This window comes from Uranotaenia lowii, chromosome 2, assembly GCF_029784155.1.
Source record: "Uranotaenia lowii strain MFRU-FL chromosome 2, ASM2978415v1, whole genome shotgun sequence".
Taxonomy (NCBI): Eukaryota; Metazoa; Arthropoda; class Insecta; order Diptera; family Culicidae; genus Uranotaenia; species Uranotaenia lowii.
Window position 1 is genome coordinate 322,273,350 of NC_073692.1, and position 18,931 is coordinate 322,292,280.

General features: G+C 33.7%; 1 protein-coding gene across 3 annotated transcripts in view; it reads left to right on the forward strand.

Moving 5' to 3' along the window:
* Positions 1–18,931, forward strand: part of LOC129743869 (protein Fe65 homolog) — a 383,733-nt gene that overhangs the window by 61,012 nt on the left and 303,790 nt on the right. The window contains exon 2 of one of the 3 annotated variants that reach the window (XM_055736092.1): positions 12,044–12,990. The exons of 1 other annotated variant lie outside the window; for it this stretch is intronic. The gene's annotated coding sequence lies outside the window, so the exon portion shown is untranslated. Of the gene's footprint in view, positions 1–12,040; positions 12,991–18,931 lie in introns of all 3 variants that reach the window. One more of the 3 variants, XM_055736091.1, reaches the window with a different exon arrangement.

An 18,931-nucleotide genomic window follows, 5' to 3' on the forward strand; every position in this document is an offset into this window, starting at 1 on the left:
AAATAAGCAAAATGTGTTTTGAAAATCTTTTTTATCATTCCTAAATGTTTCTCACATGAACACATTTTATTAAAAATATTTATTCCAACATTTCGACCGCTAGGGTATAATATGAATTTCATAATGCCATTTTAAGGCTATAGTAAACTCTATTTTTTAAGAAGAAATTTTCCAAAATGTATGTTATAGGTATAATTGATCCCTATACTCCAAAACGATATATTTGTCTTCTGAATGGATCGTGCTCATTGGGTTATTATGAAGTTTTTAATATCTGTCCAATAACTAATGTTTATTCAGAAATTATCTGATACAAAGGACTAAAAATACTGTATTTAACTAAAAACTAGAAAATTGCGCCTTAAAGTAGAATTTTCTTTGTCTGATACTAACAAACTGTGAAACGAGCACAAATATGGCAAAAAATAGTCAACGAACCTTTTATCTTCAGATTTTAGCTAGATTTTTTCATAGGGTCAGGGCACCCTGAATAAAGGATCAGGTCTCCTTCAGTAGGATCAAGTCACAGGTAACTTAAAAAATACCAACATTTTTTTAGTCTCACGAAAACGCTTCTAATTCAACTACGAGTTCAAGTATCGTTCTAATTTTTGGAGCGTATAAACTTGAAATTACACGCAGACAGAAAATGCAAAAGACGGCGAGTTTTCTCAAAAAGATATGATGAAAATAAGAAAAGGGAATCACGTATCCCCATTCTCCACATTCTAATCTTCCAATCTGAAGCAAAATAAAAAAAAAATCAAAAAGGAAAAATAATAGAAATTCATTTTTATAATTATTTCTTTTTTTCTTTTCGCAAAAAGGTAACTTCAGCTTTTTAGAAACATTCGATTTTTTTTAACGTAGACATAATTTGATTCACATTTAAAAAAAAAAAAAATATTGAAAAAAAATTTTTATCATGAAATTTTGAACACGGTGTTAAGCAGAGTTGACTAAACCCAGAAAAATCCATAATTCCACAAAGTTTTAGCAAATTGAAATTTAAATAGATTTTGTTCATTAAATTTTATACTACTAGTGTTGGTTTTCTATCCTTGATTTATGAAAATCATATGAAATTGTTAATTGTTGAAATTAATAACAATTACATTTGTCGTTTTTTTAGTACGGTTTTTTTAATGAAATTTATGGAAAAAGCACCATAGAAAACCGACACAGATCGAATCAAAGCATAGCATAGCAAAGCATTGGGTGACTACACACATCTTGCATTGGCTGATACATGCGGTACAACTAATTATCAAGAACAACACGAGGTACCGAAACGAGTATCTTGATTCAATACTTATTTCAAGTGTCGCCATTGGAGATCAGTGGGATCATCTCGATAAGTCAATGTAATCATTAAGGGGATAATCTTAAACAGATAAAAAACTTTTTAGGTGCAGAGAACTCATACGACCCAGGATGCTTTGTTCAGATAGGAAGCGGAAAGGTTATGTTTTAAACGAAATCCTACATGGCAGATAGGATTGACGAAGAATTAAAATACAATTGCTAAATCATATTGTATAGAAGGAATTTTCCACCATACTAAATTTGTGCATTTCTTCGTGTCACAGACTCATCTATTCAAACAATATTTCCGGTCATTTTGCTTCACAAAAAACGTACATCGTGATTTTGTTTTAAAAAGACACACATACGACATAAAAAGCACTTTACATTCCGTTATTACTGAATTCTGATGATACCACAAAACAAGATAAATTTTCCGCTTTCCGCAGCTAGCGGTTAGAACCTATAATTGAAATAATTGCACTTATTTTCCTCTAAATTTCTCGAACAACTTGCGAACATTTTTCCCCTGCATCTCAGTTGTTAAGTTGAGGCGTTCAGATTCACAATTATTTTGTACTTGAAACTTAAAAATTTATTAGTTTTTTCATCAAATTCACCAAATATTTTAACCGCGAATAATCAGACGAAAAAAAAGGCTACGTCGGAAAAAAACACGTCCGTAGAAACCGTCACTGATAAAATCAAATAACAGAATCGCCTTATTTTATTTTTTAAGAACCCAGAACTTTTACCATTAATGTTTAACAAAATTATGAAAGTCATAAATGCAAACATGTATGTATTCAAAAAAAAATTATTTTCCTTTTTGATCACTTTTTTGCCAGATTTTGTCAAATTTCATAACATAACTATATTCAAAAAATCATTGTTTGTGGAGTTCAGTGGGGTAATTATGAACACAGGGTTAATTCGAACAAACGCCGTGAGCTCCGTTTTACCATGGCAGGGTCCAAAAAATATTTAAATGTGATACCGTCAACTGGGGCAACATGCAACACTTTTCAACTTCAATAGCTTCTAAAATCTTAATGCTAACAGATAATCATACCTCTTGCACATCAAAAGTTTTAAGGTTGATGGGACACCAAACTGACGTAGTCAGAAAAATTATTGGCGTTACCAGTTATTTTTAAATTTACAAAAACATGCGATTTTCACCCTACTAAGAAAAAGGGGTAAGTTGCAACATACTCTGTAATTCATGAAAAATCAAATGAAAACGTTTGAAAATTCAAAGTTTTACATGCATTTGTGATGTCACAATGCATAACGCACCAATTGCAGTAATTTTTGGTTTTGCTCGAATTAAATTTTACATTTTTTCGGTCAAAAAAGTTTTACAGAAAAAAGTGTTAATCTGTTGCATACATTTAGGGGTAAAAAAATACAACAAAACATTCTATTATCTTAAATCATGTTAATTAACTCTAGGATGGGTGAAATTTTATTGTTAACAAACGCATAATGCAAAACAATCATATCCCAGCATATGGAAACGCGATTTATAAGATTTAGTTCTGATTTGTATTATGTTGCATTTTGCCCCAGTCAGCTAACTGAATTATAAAAATATTTATTAAGAAAAATTTGGTGATTGTCCGAAAAATATTTATACACCAACGGTGTTGGTATAGGATAATGAAAGCAATATAAATTTTGAAGGTGATATGATTAAGCCAATCCGTCATACGAGGTAAAGTTTTTCACGGCATCGAAAAATGTGAAAATTTTAACATCTATTGCTCGATTTTTTTAATTTTTTATGAGAATCAAAAACTTTAAATCATTCTTTCATGATATTAAAAACTATGTTATTATCAATTTGTTATCATTCAATGCTAACTTTATTACAGTATATTGAGATAAAAATTGAATGAGTGTTGTGGTATACAAATGTTGCATCTAACCCTGCTTTTGCATGATGCCCCGTTTGACGGTAGTTTACCATTCTATTGATAAGTTATAGTTATAACTTGCCAGCCTTACTACATAAATTTAGTTATCACAGTCGTTAACAATATTCATGTCTCTGAGAAACGAAAATATTTTTAAGGTGAGTTCTGTAAATTAACTCCCTCATCAATGTGAATGAAGATAAAATTTTGTTACTGAGAGTTTTACGTTCAGTTATTGATGCTTCAGAAGGTGTGATATGATATTCTGTTAAAAAAAAATCCACCAACACGTGTTCCATTAACATTGGTTGATGACTATAATCTACTTTTACAATCAACATTTTGAAAATCATTCGAATTTTGATAATAAGCTTATATACATTCCTTTATAAGTTTTTTTTTAGATTTGTGGATCAGTGATTATATGAAAAGATGCCTTCCACCTATAAACTGAAAATAACGCATTACTTCCAAACAGTAAATTTAAAAAATCAACAATTCTCACTGAAATTCTGTGATTAGATGTGGATTCAATCTAGAAATATTGCCAATACCAAAATTCATCTTATAACAAGCATAATTATCCTAAGCGGGTAGTTATGAAACAAGCGTTTTACGCCCTCAAGCTGCAACTTGAGAATAAGAAAAAAAAATCTCAAAATAAAGATGGAATCCAGTCATTCACTTTTGGTTACATTTCAGAACTTGGAAAATGGAGAAATACTTGTTAGAGCTGTAAAACCTGAGTAATTTTGTAAATAATAACCCCACGTGACCCTATATTTATTTATCATACAAATGTATCTTTGACAAAAGCGAAGAAAATAATTTTCATTAGTAGTCCTTTGATATTTTTTTATTTTCTTATTCCAACTTGCTTCCTATTAGTTGATGATTTCAAAGTTTGAAATCTTTAAGAAAATTAAAAAATTATCAATTCATAATAAAACTTAAACTCCAGTACCAAGTTTCTGACAATAATATTGCACTTATGTCTTTTAAAGAATAGAAGAAATGTTAAAATTTGAGAAAAAAAAACTTAAACTCAAACTCGTGAAGTGCATTTTTAACCAAGTCATACTATTGACTAGTAATGTATAACTTAAAATCATGGAAAAATTTATACATATCGCTTCAGGCCAGATGTTAAAAATGTGTATGTATATTGTTTCCCCTTTTTAGGTAAATGCTGTTTTTTGCAAGTTTTATACGATAAATATATAATGTCAAATGTGTATGAAACGTATAACAAAGTTGTTGAGAATTATACCTAAAAAAATGTTTGCTAGAAGATTGATTGATTGTGTTGTTCTCAGTCCATTTCAAGACAGTAATGAAAAAAAAAATTCCGCTTTCCACATATATAGGGTGAGTGTTCCTACTTTAGAGCCTACTTTAGTCCTAAAATGTCGAAAATTGTAAATAATTCATTTTGCTAGCATAGCATAAAGAAAATCCTATGCACAAAAGTCTAATTCTTGCTGAATCCTAGCGTACCGCATTTTGCCATAAAAAGTCTTTCTGATAAATTTTTTAACGATTTTAAAAATGTTCCTCCTCATCAGGGGTAAATCAGACAGCACAGTGGGGCCCGTTTTGAGAAAATAGAGTGAATGAGGAAAATTACATTTTTTAACTGTCGAAGCCAAAGTTAAAGGTAAAATTACTTACACTGTGAAGAATATTAAAATTCCAGCTATTTTCCTAAAATAAATAAAAATCAATGCAACGCTAGAAAATTTTTAAAGGGTCCAAAAATAGGTAACTTTGTTCCATTTTTCAGACCTAACATCACCAAAATTTTGTTTCAATGCCAACAAATAAACAAATTTTTAATTGTGGCATAATTCAGACCCAATGTTGAATTTTTCTATCATTTTTTGTCAGCTTTACGCAAATAAAGTGCAAATAAGTAAATACAAAAACGTTTCAACTATAAATTGTTTTGCTGATAGAGCTGACGGGGAGTTAAGGTGTTCGAGATATTCATATCAGAAATTTAAGTGTTTTTAATCGTTAAATAGCCATAATACTTTTTTATGATTATATTTGATTGAAGACTACATTTTTATGAGTTTGATTATTTCTTCTCGAAAAATCATACTTTTTATAAAAATTGTATTTCTAGGTCCAATGAAAGGTACCAGTTTAGTACCAAAATAGGAACAGTAGGTTCAAAGATGGAAATTTTAATCATCCATATTTTTACTTCCAGTATCTTGGTAGCCAGATAACGCCTGATGACGGTACCAAGAAAGACATCGAACCCCGAAGAACAAGTTTCATTCATTTTTGCCCAGTCTCCTCTGTCCGCCAGTTGATCATTTTTGCCCCCCTTTTCCTTGAAATAATACAACTTCTCCAATTTATAACTTTTGGAGATTTTCTTGGCTTCACATCCGTGTATACCAGAACACCAAACTGCCCATTCTCTTTTAATAAATACTTGTACATAGCGAAGTATGTGAAAATTTATTTATTTTACGATTTAGCAGAAAATAACTTTAAAACATTTGAAGAAGATAAATCAAATTTAATAGAAAAATAATAGTTGTATTCGGCATCACACCATATATTAAAAAAAATTTCTATGACAACTTCAGTGGCTAAGTCAGTCATTCATCTATTCTTGTGAGCGACAGACGTGTTTGAGTGAATCTCTGAATTGAGATTCGTAAAATCCCGACAGAGGCGTGGTTGGTAGAATAAGCACAAAGAGCGCAGATTTTTAAGGCTGCTGCTGATTGATTGGTTCGATTTGGCCTCCCGGTAAATGAAGACGGAATTGGCTCAGGAAGCTCTGATTTTAAAGGCGTTTGGATTCAGTAACTTGCAAACATAAATCGTCGTTCGTTGGTGGCACAAATCGAACCGCACAAGAATGACCCTAGCGTTCTGTAACTTACAAGTTCGGAAATGATTCTTTCTGTTCGGCTCAAGGGATTTCATCTTCGGACTATCAAATGGTCTTAATTTCGGAGAATCGTTTGAATTTTTCGGAACGTGCAGTTAAATGATTTTATCGCACGGCTAACATTCACATGCACGTTTGACGTTCTGTTCGCAAGGGAGAAAGATTTTCTTTTGTTTCGATTATAGTCGTTTAACATCTTCATGTCATTGGCGGATAGTCATTAAAAAACTTATCCGGTACAACTGTGATCGATGTTTACTCTTGGGCTGGAACTCACAAATATCGGCTCAGGAAGAAACTGACTATCCAACTTAGCTTGAATTATTTGATTTGCCTTTTGATGAATAAAGATGGAATTGGCTTAGGAAGCGCAGACTTTCAAGGCTGCTGCTGCTGGTTGTTTCTACTGATTTGGCCTTCCGGTGGATGAAGATGGATTGGTAAAGGAAGCGCAGATTTTTAAGGCTGCTGCTGCTGATTGTTTGTTATGATTTAGCCTACTGGAGGAAAAAGACGGATTGGCTCATAGTACTTTGAAATAGACAAGGTAGGCTATTCCGCCCTCTTCAACTGTGTTGGTGAAAGGCTCCAAAAAATAGTTATGAGAATTGTTAGCAAATGTATGGAATTCATCTAAAAATCTTATTTTTTTAAGAACTGGTTAGCAATAAAGTTATGAAAAAAATATGAGCTTATGCTTTTTAATACCATCAACTATGTTTGGCTCTTTCAATAAGTAAAAAGTTTTATTTGGTAGGTTTTTTGGCGACTGGAAAACAAAAATTTTGTTGATTTTCGTAATGTGATAGTCAATTCTTGTGAAAATTTCCAAAGTCATCTCACAAAACGACTTAGGGGGAAGTCGTCTATGGCCGGACATCGTCTATGGCCGGACATCGTCTATGGCCGGACAACATAGATTTTTCGAAAACAGAATATCCTAATAATGTTTTAACAACATGAAAATAAAGTAAATAGTAGCCTGATATGGTGCTAGAAATATGGTAATCCAATCTGAAAAAGTAAACCAATGATAGGCATCTAAAGCTTTTGCCTAGTAGTACGGAGAGGATCGCCTAAATTTTGCATTTGTATTGTGGTCAGTTTTTACGGCTTGTAAAACTTGAACTGCACATAAACGACATCGTTGATTGGTTATCTTTCGATTACAGTAGATATGAGATAACAAAACGGAAATTCAAACGAAATATTAGGAAAATAAAAAAAAATGCGATTTGTCTATGACCGGACACCAAGTTGTTGTCTATGACCGGACAAATAAATATTCAATATTATAGATGATTTCAACTTGAAACTTTCATTTTTTTCATCTCTTCAGCATCCTCAAATGGTTAGCAGAAGATAAGGATTCAATAACGAAAGTTTTTTGGTTCTCTGAGAAACTTTAGATTTTGCTGTCCGGTCATAGAGAATTTTTCTCTAGTTTTTTCGAAACAATTGTTCCATTTTGGTTTGTCAAAAAAACTTTTATGACCGGCTTCACAGAACGTTCAGTATTGGAAAACACATACTCACAAGATCTGCGCAAGTTATTTCAGTCATTTTGCTACGTTTTTGTGCCATTGGTGACAACTTTGGTGAAGTTATTCGTAGTGTCCGGCCATAGACAACACTTTTGGAAATGAGCGAAAACTAACATGAAATGATTTCTCTTACCACATGAATATGTTGTGAATTAATTTTTTTCTAATATAGTTAAGTGATCATAACATTGAAACCCTTCAAATCAGTAGAGGAACCAATATTTACAAAAATCTATTTTTGAAGTTATTGCTTAAAAACCTTAAGTGTCCGGTAGTAGACGACTTCCCCCTATAGTTATCGAAATATTATGTACACTGCTTATTTCATAAAATCTTTGCTAAGAATGCAGGATTTTTTTTCGTTGATTTTATCATACATTTGGGGACGACGACGAATTTCTCTTTTGAATGTTCACAATTTATGTACAATAATAGGAAATTTAATGCAAACATACCGTTTCATATGACCTCTGAGAATCAATCTTTGATTTCAAGCACTTTTCAGAAAAAAACAAACGGTTAATAAAGACAAAATTAACGATTTTGATTTCTATTCCATAGAAAACCGGTAATATTTCATAACTATTTTTGTTTGTAGTAGGAATGCCGTGTACATACACGGAGCTGCCAATTGAGGTTAAGCGCAATGGCCTACCTGTTATATTTCAAAGTACTATGGGATTGGTTCAAGAAGCGCAGATTTTGAAGGCTGCTGATTGATTGATTGATTTGATTTGGCTTTCCAGTGGAAAAAGAAGGAGTGGATTACGAAGCGCAGATTTTAAAGGCTGCTGCTGTGGATTGAATTGATTTTGCCTTCCGGTGGAAAAGATTTTTAAGGCTGTTGTTGATTGATTGATTTGATTTGGCCTTCCGATGGAAAAAAACAGATTGGCTTAGGAAGCGCGGATTTTTACTACTGCTGCTGATTGGAAAAGACTGATTGGCTTAGGAAGCAAAAATTTCCAAGGCTGCTGCTACTGATTGTTTGGCCTTTCGGTGGAAAAAAACGGATTGGTTTAGGAAGTGCAGACTTTGAAGGCTGCTGCTGATTGATTGATTTGATTTGGCCTTCCGGTGGAAAAAGACGAAATTGGCTTAGGAAGCGCAGATATTTAAGGCTACTGCTGTTGATTGTTTGTTTTGATTTGGCCTTCCGGTGGATAATGACGGATTGGCTGCTGCTGCTGTATGTTTGTTGTGATTTGGCCTTCCGGTGGAAAAAAGACGAATTGGCTTAGAAAGTGCAGATTTGTATGTTTGTTTCGATTTGGCCTTCCGGTGGATAAAGACGGACTCGGCGAAATTCGATGAAATTCTTTCGCTGCAAATACGATTTGCATCATTCATGGCACTGTTTGAATGAACGCGCAATCGTGTTGCGTGAAACCGATCTGGATTGCAATGCTTCCGTGTAATCACCTTTTGTGACATAGTGAGCATAACAACACTTCAAAACGAGGAAACCCTATCCATTCTATTTTAAATAACCTAAACATTACTTTCAACGCTCTGATTGATTCTAATACCGACATTATGAGGTAAATTTCAGTCAACATTTGATTTGAACGTATGAATATCAGTGCTCAAAGAAATACCTGTCATGTAGATAATCTCGTTTGTCTCGATTTCACAAATCATCATGATGTATGACTGACTACCTATAGTGCTCCATCGAAATTTGCTTCCTTTTCGTTAGCTCCGATCGTTTCCACCATTTAGGAAAACTATTTGCTCGCCATGTTAGTGTTAGTTATATGGTTCTCTTCCTGGTTGAAAATTTTTGCCAGTCAAGAATGATTCATAAAAAAGAGGAATGAGATACAGTCCTTGGAAAATTGGTTCTCGCAAAAGTTGCTACTGTTCAAGCTTTGTAGAGACGTCAGTGGTAAATATGATAAAGAAAGGGGGAAACGAATGGGTATCTGATGGCTTCCCAGAAAGGAGACAAACTGGAGCGAGCTGTTGCATATTAATGCGTTGTTTGATTCGTCGTGTTTGCGGCGGAAAGCATAAGTTCGGGCTGCGGCGGCGTTGTTTTTGTGGTGCACCATCATGGATCGAACCCAGGACTTTGCGACACGGGTCGTGTTTTGCATACTTCGAAGTGACAAAAATTTGAATAATTATGTCTGGCATTAACGATTATTATTATATTATTATAATTTATTAGAGACCTTTTAACCACCCGGGTCATTCGGGTCTGAGGCATTAACGATGATGATCAGTTTGTTTAGCTGGGCTAGTTGTGTTGTTTGTTTTTGTGTCTGGTGTCTTTTTAAAGTTTTAATCGTAAGGATATGACATTCTGCTTTTGAAGTCCCTTTGAAATCAATGAACTTGACCACATCTAAAATATTTTATCAACAAAATGTTGACGTCAATGCGTCAAGTTTAAATTGATCAAACATTTTAAAGAAAAAAAAAGAATTGTTAAGCTTTACCTGCAATCAGTGTCTAGACTTTAATTTAACTGCTCCATTCATCTTTCAAGGTCATATTTCATTGGGATCTTTTAATCAGGAGGACTTTTATTACAATCGACTCGTCAATTTCGCCGTCAGCAGCCTTATCAATGAAAACAAAAAGATATAAAAAAGAAATAACGATTTTTGGCGCGGTAAAAAAATCAGTAAATTCAAGGCTCTCATTCTGCTAAACGTTTGGACTCGTTGAAGAGTGGAAAAAAGTATGTATAAAACTTCAAACAGAATGCAATTTGAAACCGGGGGGTAGCAGCGACATAAAATTCAACCAGTAATGACTCAAATCGGTTGCCGTCGTTTTGCTTTGCTCCCTGCTCGATTTATGTTCGGCGGTCGGTTGCCGTTCAATTTTGCCATCATAACCATATTTGTGGGACCACATTTTGTGTCGCATGTTTTTTTTTCTCTTAGAATTTTTACACCCTTTTATATGAAGCCATTTCGCACGCGGTCGTTATTAGCAGTGCCATTTATCACATTGGATGTATTACGGTTCTGTATCGATCTTATTGGCCAAAACCGACATACGAGTAAATTTTTCAAATTCATAAACAGTCTTGTAGAAAGTTTCTCTAAAGTCTATACACCTTCTCAGCTTGAATCGAGGGCAAATCTTTACCTAAATAGAAAAACCAGAAAAGGATCTTCTCTGCTGAAAGTAGCTTTGTTTACCGTCTACATGAATAAGAATTAACTGATCAATTAACCAATTCCCTCTCCCCATTGACACGCCCTCTAGGCACCGGTTCACTTCCGCTGTCGCTTGAAGAAAATAGCTCTCCAAGTGCCGGAAAACCAACAAAAGCTGTTATCGTAACCATAACTGGTAACGATTACGTTGTCGTCGTCCTCAAAACTATCGTACTAATCCCAATAAGAAAACACACACTTTTCCGAGAGAGGCAGCAGCAGCAGCGAAATAGTGGTGCCGTGAAAAGTGAAAGTCAACTTGGTGGGGTGCTTACCATTTCCTATCCGGAAAATCCGGGTTTGTGAGTGTGGGTGTCTGGCAGTGTGGGATTGTATATGGTTGACTGACATTATAAGGTGTGTATCGTGGAAACTCCAGAAAAGTCAAGAGCCTCCGTCAACCGTCCATTCGGAATTGGCTGGTTCCTGTATGCTGCTATTATTAGCTTCCTGCTTTACTGTTGGAATATACACGGTAGTAGACTTTCCGTTTCTCTTTTTTCTAGGTTTTCTATTTGAGAAATTTTCTTAAGCCTACCAACTTTCAGCTTCGAATGTAATGTAATTTTCAGTTCAAATTCCAAGTACACTTAATGTTAACCGAAACCAACAAAGATTCGAATCTGTTGGTTCCCGAGGAGAGCATATCAAAATTATTGCACAAACCCATCTCAATGTGATGTTATAATCTTAAAACAGTTTTTTTCTGCCTCAATTTTCTGCTTTGAAAGCTTAGATTTGAACTTTGAAACTCTCATTCCAATGCATCAGTCATGGTTCTGTGGTAGCGTGCGCACCTCTCAACCTGTAAATGGCCGAGGTTCGAATCTCCTGGCTGTGACCCAAACTTTTCATGAACTGTACAAATTGAAAACCATGCTTGAACGTTTGAGTACAAGGCAGGAAGCAGTTCAACATTGCATAAAAGGGATTAAATACGAAACAAACATAACGTATAAGCTTGTAGGTAAATAGTTATACTAATTTGACGATATTTAACACCTTATTCGTTTATCCTGAAAGTATGCGTGAGAGCACAAGTTTTCAAGGAATTGATGGATATTACACATGGAAAACATTGCCTCTCGCTATATGTATCAGGTACATCTAGATGTGTAAATAAATTAAACGTTTATGTGTCCATATGTTTCAAAACTGTTCTTACATTGTTTTTCCAACCAGCAGCAAATTGAAACTTTGAATATTTTGTGAAGTGAACAAACTATAAATTCCTGTTTATCGTAACAAACAGGTGCTACCCAGTGCAAGAACCGTAAACTTCTAGCCATAATTTCACATTTGCATACATCCAGCAAGCAAAACAAGCAACTGGAGCTGTAGTTGGAGCAGGAAATAGCAAATTCTTGGCCCCATCAAGTGTTGTTTATTGAGAAGATGAACAGGTGGTAAACGAATCCAGTTGGAATCCGGAGCACCACTTGAAGAAGTTTTCCCCTTTCTGGACCCTTGTCTGGATTGCACAGCCAGAAAACAAGTAGGATAAGTGGCTGTTTGATTAACGGTGAACGGCAGAGTCGGAAAAGTAACAAGTGATATCAATCAAACTTAATTGTAGTGAGTGTCGGGCAGAAATTTAATAATTGCCTTAAGTTAGGCACAGTGATAGTAAAATTGCCCCTCCATCCAACTGATGTAGTCGTACTTTTGCTATTTGCAAGAAGATCAACGCGCTCAACTTTTGCCGGTGTGCTTGCTGATGCTGCATGAAAATCCTCGAGCTAGCAGATGAAGCTCCGGAAGTGAGAAAGTGTAACATCCAATAATTACATCGACTAACGACGCAAACGATTTCCGGCGCTGACGAAGTGGAAAATCATCATCGACTTTGATTGCACGAAGACGACGACCGGTAAAAGTCACAGTTTGTTGAAGATCCCAGTTTTCATCTTCTGCTCCAACCAGTCAGTGTCGATTGAATTCATCAGTGTCTATGAAGGTGAAGGAGGAAAATTATCCCGACGATACGGAATATCCCTCTGAGCGGTGGTTTTAAACCTTTTGGAATAAACTTAACAAAGACTGATTGGAACTTGGAGAAGTGAAATATAACCTCATAAGGAGAACGACCAGTGAGTGGTAGAATATTTCAGTAGCAGTTTGATTTTGAAAAGGTAAGTCCCGATTAGAATTGACGACGACTCCATTTTTGTTTTGATATACAAGACCCCAGCATTATGAAAGTGGGATGCTAACAGAAGAATTCTATATTGAATCCTGCCTTAATGTGAGTTAAATTAATATTTAAGAAATTTTTGCATTTCAAAACAAAATCACGAAAAAATTTTCAAAAGCTCTTGTAAAAGTTTTTTTTATAATATATTTAGATAACTAACTGTACTTTAAGGTTGTCAAAATACTTTCAGCACGTATTTTTATCTAAAAACCTAGAAAAAAATGTCGACCAAAAAGCCGAACAATTTGTGGGCAAATTTGGTCAAAACCCAAGAACTCAACATTAATCAAGAAAAAAAAAATTTTGTTTCTTCATAATCCATTAGCATATTTTAAATCGTATTTTAGGCTTTCAAAAAACCTTTCATGATTATTTTTATAAAACTTGTTCAAAAATTTTCATTTAGGACGCAAAACTTAAAAATTTCTCTGCACAATTTGTTGAAGCATATAAATTGAATAAACCCTGACAAAATCCGAGCATTTTTCTATAAAATCAGGGCAACCGGGCCGGATCAGACTATTGCCAAATTTTGTATGGAATATCCAGGCAATCTGACAACCCTTCTTTAAACGAATATAATTTTTTTTCTGGTGAACAGGTGCCTGGAACAGGTCATACTTTATCAACGTCCAGACGATGAGATCGATTAATTCAACTCAAATTATTGAAAATTTGCATCGATTCTTCAGATTTAAAACAACCGATTCGATCTTTTTTCAACTTTTGAAATTTCTCTTTCCAATTAACTTTGTTGACTTGAATCACTTTTTATTTTGTCTTGCGGGCTTTTGATTGACTTTTTTTTTATTGATCTATCAAGCTTGTTGACCAATATTATTTCATTTATTAGAAAGAAAAAAAAATCAAGACTTTTATAAAAATCTTCTTCGTTAATATAACAAATACATGTGACCTATTCCACGCACCGGTCCTCTACAAATTTTATTTTTTTTATGTTTAATATTCATTTAAATTCATACTCACCATTTGAAAAAATTCTTCAGCTTTGCTTCAGCGTTTAAAAAAAATCAAATCCAACTTATATATAAATAATAAGATGCATTCGATTCGAGAAGTTCATTTTTAATAATAAACATGTAAGTTTTTATGATTATTTACAATTTTTCTTACTAAATGAATTATACGCAAAATATTTTTTTAACGTTTTGTACCCAAAAACATGCCAACAATTCTCAGAATATTATAGCGTTTGTAGCCATTTTTTTTTTTACATATTTTGGATTTATAGTGGGTGTAAAAAATTAAGATGTAGCACAATTATATTTAAAGGTAACAATAGTTATTTCTGTAACATGTTGTAAAAAGTGGATTCGTAAATTTACTCAAGGAAGCTTTCCGGGTTGGATAATTACGACGAGGGTTGAAAAATTGAGTATTGCAACAAGTTGCATACACTAATTGTTGCATATGCTAATTCGAAGAATTCCCCTGAAAATATTTAATTAATATACAAGAAGTGCAGTTCAACAAATAACCGCATATGGACGACCATGCCGATATTTTGAAAATTTATGATCAAGTAGGTTGCTAACTGCTCTTTTGCAAGGAAAAAAAAGTATCGAAAAAAACGCTTTTCGATAATGAATTCAAAAATAAAAATTTTTAAATCAAAAACGAAATCTAAAAAATAACAAAAATTTAAAATAAATAAACTTTATATGTGATAAAAATTACACAAATATCGAAAATGAGTATTTTGACGAAAATTACAAATCCTAAAATAGTCCAAAATATTAATAGTGACCAAAAATTACAAAAACGACAAAAGTTAAGAAAACTACAGTTGTGACAGAACTTGAAAAAAATTAAAATTTTATTTGTTACAAACATTACAAAAATAAAAGTGAAGATGAAAATGACAAAAAAAGCAAAACTACTTAACTGATAAATTATGCTGGAAAAAATATCAATGTCTTCTTTTGTCACCCCCCTCATCGAAATTTACAAAAAAAAACAGAAGGAGGGAATAAATAAAGTTTGATTTTTTTATGGAAATTTCATAGAATTCATCAAATATCCGAAAAATTACAAAAAAAAAACAAATTGTGGACGAAAGGTGTTTTATCAGCATTTGTATTCTTAATTTTCTTGACAAGTTTTGTCCTAAAAACGAACTCTTAATTGTAAATTTTTTGTCGAAGACCAGTATTTTGTAACGTTCTGTGAATAAAATGTGAAGATTGATCAGAAACTTCATAGTATGTATGAATGTATGTATGATCCATCCAACGACCCCCTGAGCTGGCAGGTATGTTATGCAAAAGAGACAATATTAATCCTTTTGATTAAAATTGCTCAATCGCGGGTGCTGGTGGTGTTAGCTCTATTGAAATTCCAGAAACCCATTTCAGAATGGCAGCTGCACATTCCGAGGTAACTTTCATTGTCAATAAGCCCCGCCCAATCATAGCCACATGACCAAAAGGGTCATGTGATTATGAATAGACTTTCAATCTTTTACATCTTTGATTGGTTAATGTTGATAATATTCATATATGCATGTTACCACCTATATCAAAATTATCACCTTAGCCTTTCTAGTAAAGGTTTGACTTGTATATAATGGTGAATGAATATAATGTTTCTTGCAATTTCATACAAGGAATGATCTCACCGATGTTTTTGTGTTGATCCTTTCATCCTTCACATTCGGGAACCTACATTTCCAGAAGCACAGATATCTTTAGATTAATTTAACCTTTTAAACAATCGGATAGGCACAGGTGAATCGCAGGAAAAAAATCGATCACAGCAAGCGGAGCGCAAGAAAAATACATTTGTGAAGACCGCATAAGGGAAAAATTTAACACATCAGAACCGATTTCTTTTTTTTTTTCTTTCGTTCGAGGCTTCCACAATTTATTTATATGCGTTATTTTCAAGGGTTCAAATTATTTCTAAATTTTCACACACTCCTCACAATATGCGCTTCCCCCAACAACCCCAGACTTCAACACGAGAATAAAATTTAAATTCAATGAGCAAACATTCCGTTTCTGTAGCTACCGATTTTCAATTCTTTAATGAAAAAAAAAAACAACTAATTCGTCTTTAAATTTGCGGAAACTCCAGTGAACATTTCTGCACTTTCTTCCAACTTTCACTTTAAACCATTTTTGGTTTATTCCTGACTGTTTTACTTACTGAAATTTAAAATTTTGTAAAATTTTCGCGGACCGAAAAAAAACGCGTGCGACTAGCAAAAGTTATTGCCTACTTTTTCCATTCATCAGAAACTTCATAGTGCAGCCTTAAAAAGTGTTTTCAAAATCATCGGCAGGAGGACAACTGGTGCTACGCCCTCGGTACTCAGATGTACTAATCGGTAAACAACTGGATATGGTAGAGAACTGGTTTTCCGGATGTAAAGATAAGTGTATTGATCTTTTTATTTTATCTAAATAATTACAAAATTATACTAAATAGATATAAATTCAAGCTAATTTCATTTGTTCATTTCTGACAGCTCATTTATTTTGCATCAAAGCGTGTAGAGTTTCATTAGGAAATATTTCCCGCTAAAGCTTTGTTGTGTACAAACTTGCGTACAAGTTTGATGTCCGGAAATGAACTAGAAAAAACTTTAAAAAATATAATAAAGAAAAAAAATACTTGGCATAGCCAGGGAATTTATTAGTTTATATAATCTTTGCAAAAACATTTCATGAAATTATTAAAAGCTCTAGCGGGCAAAGTCTGCCATTTTTAAATACTTTTCAATGGATTAAAATTTTTTATTTTAAAATGGTTATAACTTTTTTCATGAAATATTGTGCTGCTTGTTATGTTAACCAAAAATGAAGCTTAAGAATAGACAAAACCAAAAATTGAAGACCAACTTTATTTCAAGCTTATCCGAATTTTCTGGATGGTTTAAAGTGCAAAAAAATCTTTTTCCATTCAAATTTCCACACAAAATTGAAATGCGTTGCGCTAACTCGGGAATCAACCAAATCATCTAAAATTTAACACTGATGTTTGGTGACCCAAAAGGCATAAAAAACATATGGGAGCAAAAAGTCATTTTTTGCAGCGGTCTAATGAGCATCTTTTCTACTGCCAGTCTAGATTTTTGGTAAAATGTGTATGAAATAGTTATGAAATTGAAATTTGTCTATAAAGACATCGCAAGCATAATGGAATTTTTTGCCCAAGCAACCAAAAGTCACATATTAGGCTTTGAAAGTTACATATTGGCTGACAAAGAGATTCAACTGCCCAATTCCCTTGAGTGAACTTTATGCACTCATTAATGAACTTGAAAGTTGCAAAAGTGATTTAATTTGTACGTTGTAAAGGACTTAAGTCATATAAAGGCACAAAAGTGCTCAAAACGTGATTTACTAAGTCTCAAAAAGTTCATTGAGGTGCTTTCTTTCTGTCTAGCTGGCTGTCTGGTTGGGCGGGTGCGCCTGCAGGTATGCTACAGAATCATATCCCCACTTCGAATTTTAGTTGCTATTAGAACAACATCTAGGCGTGGTCTTGTGGAAGCGTGTCCGATTCTCACCACGAAGGTCGGGGTTCGATCCCCAAGACGGGCAAGTTTCTTTTTTCCAATAAGTTATGTGGTACTGGATTGACCATTCTAATGCGATAAATGTAGGAAATGTAAGGGAGGAATTGAGAAGCAAATTGATCAAATCTAGACAAACCTCAATTTGTCGAGTTTGGAATACGGCGCGCGGCACAATGGCTGCACCATGTACTGAACATAGTAAATTATCAAGAGAAGGTGATATGAATCGATGCCAAGGATGCAATTGAGATAGAGATAGAATTTGTCACTCATTTTACCATTTTTTGGAAGCTGAATAAAAAAAATATTAAGACTTCTTATGGAACTTGAAAGTATCAATAAGAACTCAAATTTTGAGCTGCATAGAACAAACTTCATATCAATGATGGGACTAAGTAAGCTTTTTTGTACCTGTTTTATGAGACTTTTGGTTGCTCGGGTGAAAATAGGCCTGAATTTTTTTTTCAAAGACTTGACATTGTGAATCCATCCACATGGCGTCATTTTGTGTCCTTTCGTTTTGCAACCAACATGGCGTTAGCCAATTCAAAGCTTAATAGCTTTATTATGGTCAGATGAATGGCTAATTAGTTTAATAACGGTTTTATGAGAGCCATATAAGTAGCTAAATTTTGACGTTTCTCTAGCAAACAAACTTATTACACGCGTAGGATGAGTTCCTAATTTCTGAGTTGGTAATCACTAGTACAGTAAATGAGGACAGATTTTATAAATGAAATAAATAAGGGGTTGGTTGTGAATGTCCGGTGGAATGATACCATGAGTTGAAGTCGAATTTCGCTATCTGACGCTATCTTGAATTCCAAGATGGCGGCTTCCACTGAACTTAATAATGCTGTAAATGACTTAAATCGCATGAAAGAGCCACTATATTGGTATTGGGTGAAACGGCTAAATAAGAAAAAAACACAATACTGGTATAGGGTGAAAAGGCTAAACTAGAAGAAGTTGAATTTCGCTATCTGACGCTATATTGAAATTCAAGATGGCGGGTTCCGCTGAATTTTGAAATGCTGTTAATCACTGAAAATAGCATGGAAGCGAAATGTTCGCAATCTATCCTAAGCGTTTCTTGTTTGAACATTCTTGATCGAGAACTGCTACCTAATTTTATTACGGTTTTTAAATCAAGCACTGCGTGCCTTAATAAAACATGCAAATTTAGTTTATGTTTTATAAATTTTTTTTTATTGGAGCATTCAGAACTCTCTCAACAGCTTAAACAGTAGACATATAGTAAAAGATTTATTAACGTTTAAGAACTACCTGAAAACAAATGGAAAAGTTATAAAACAAGCTGCATATAAAATGCCAT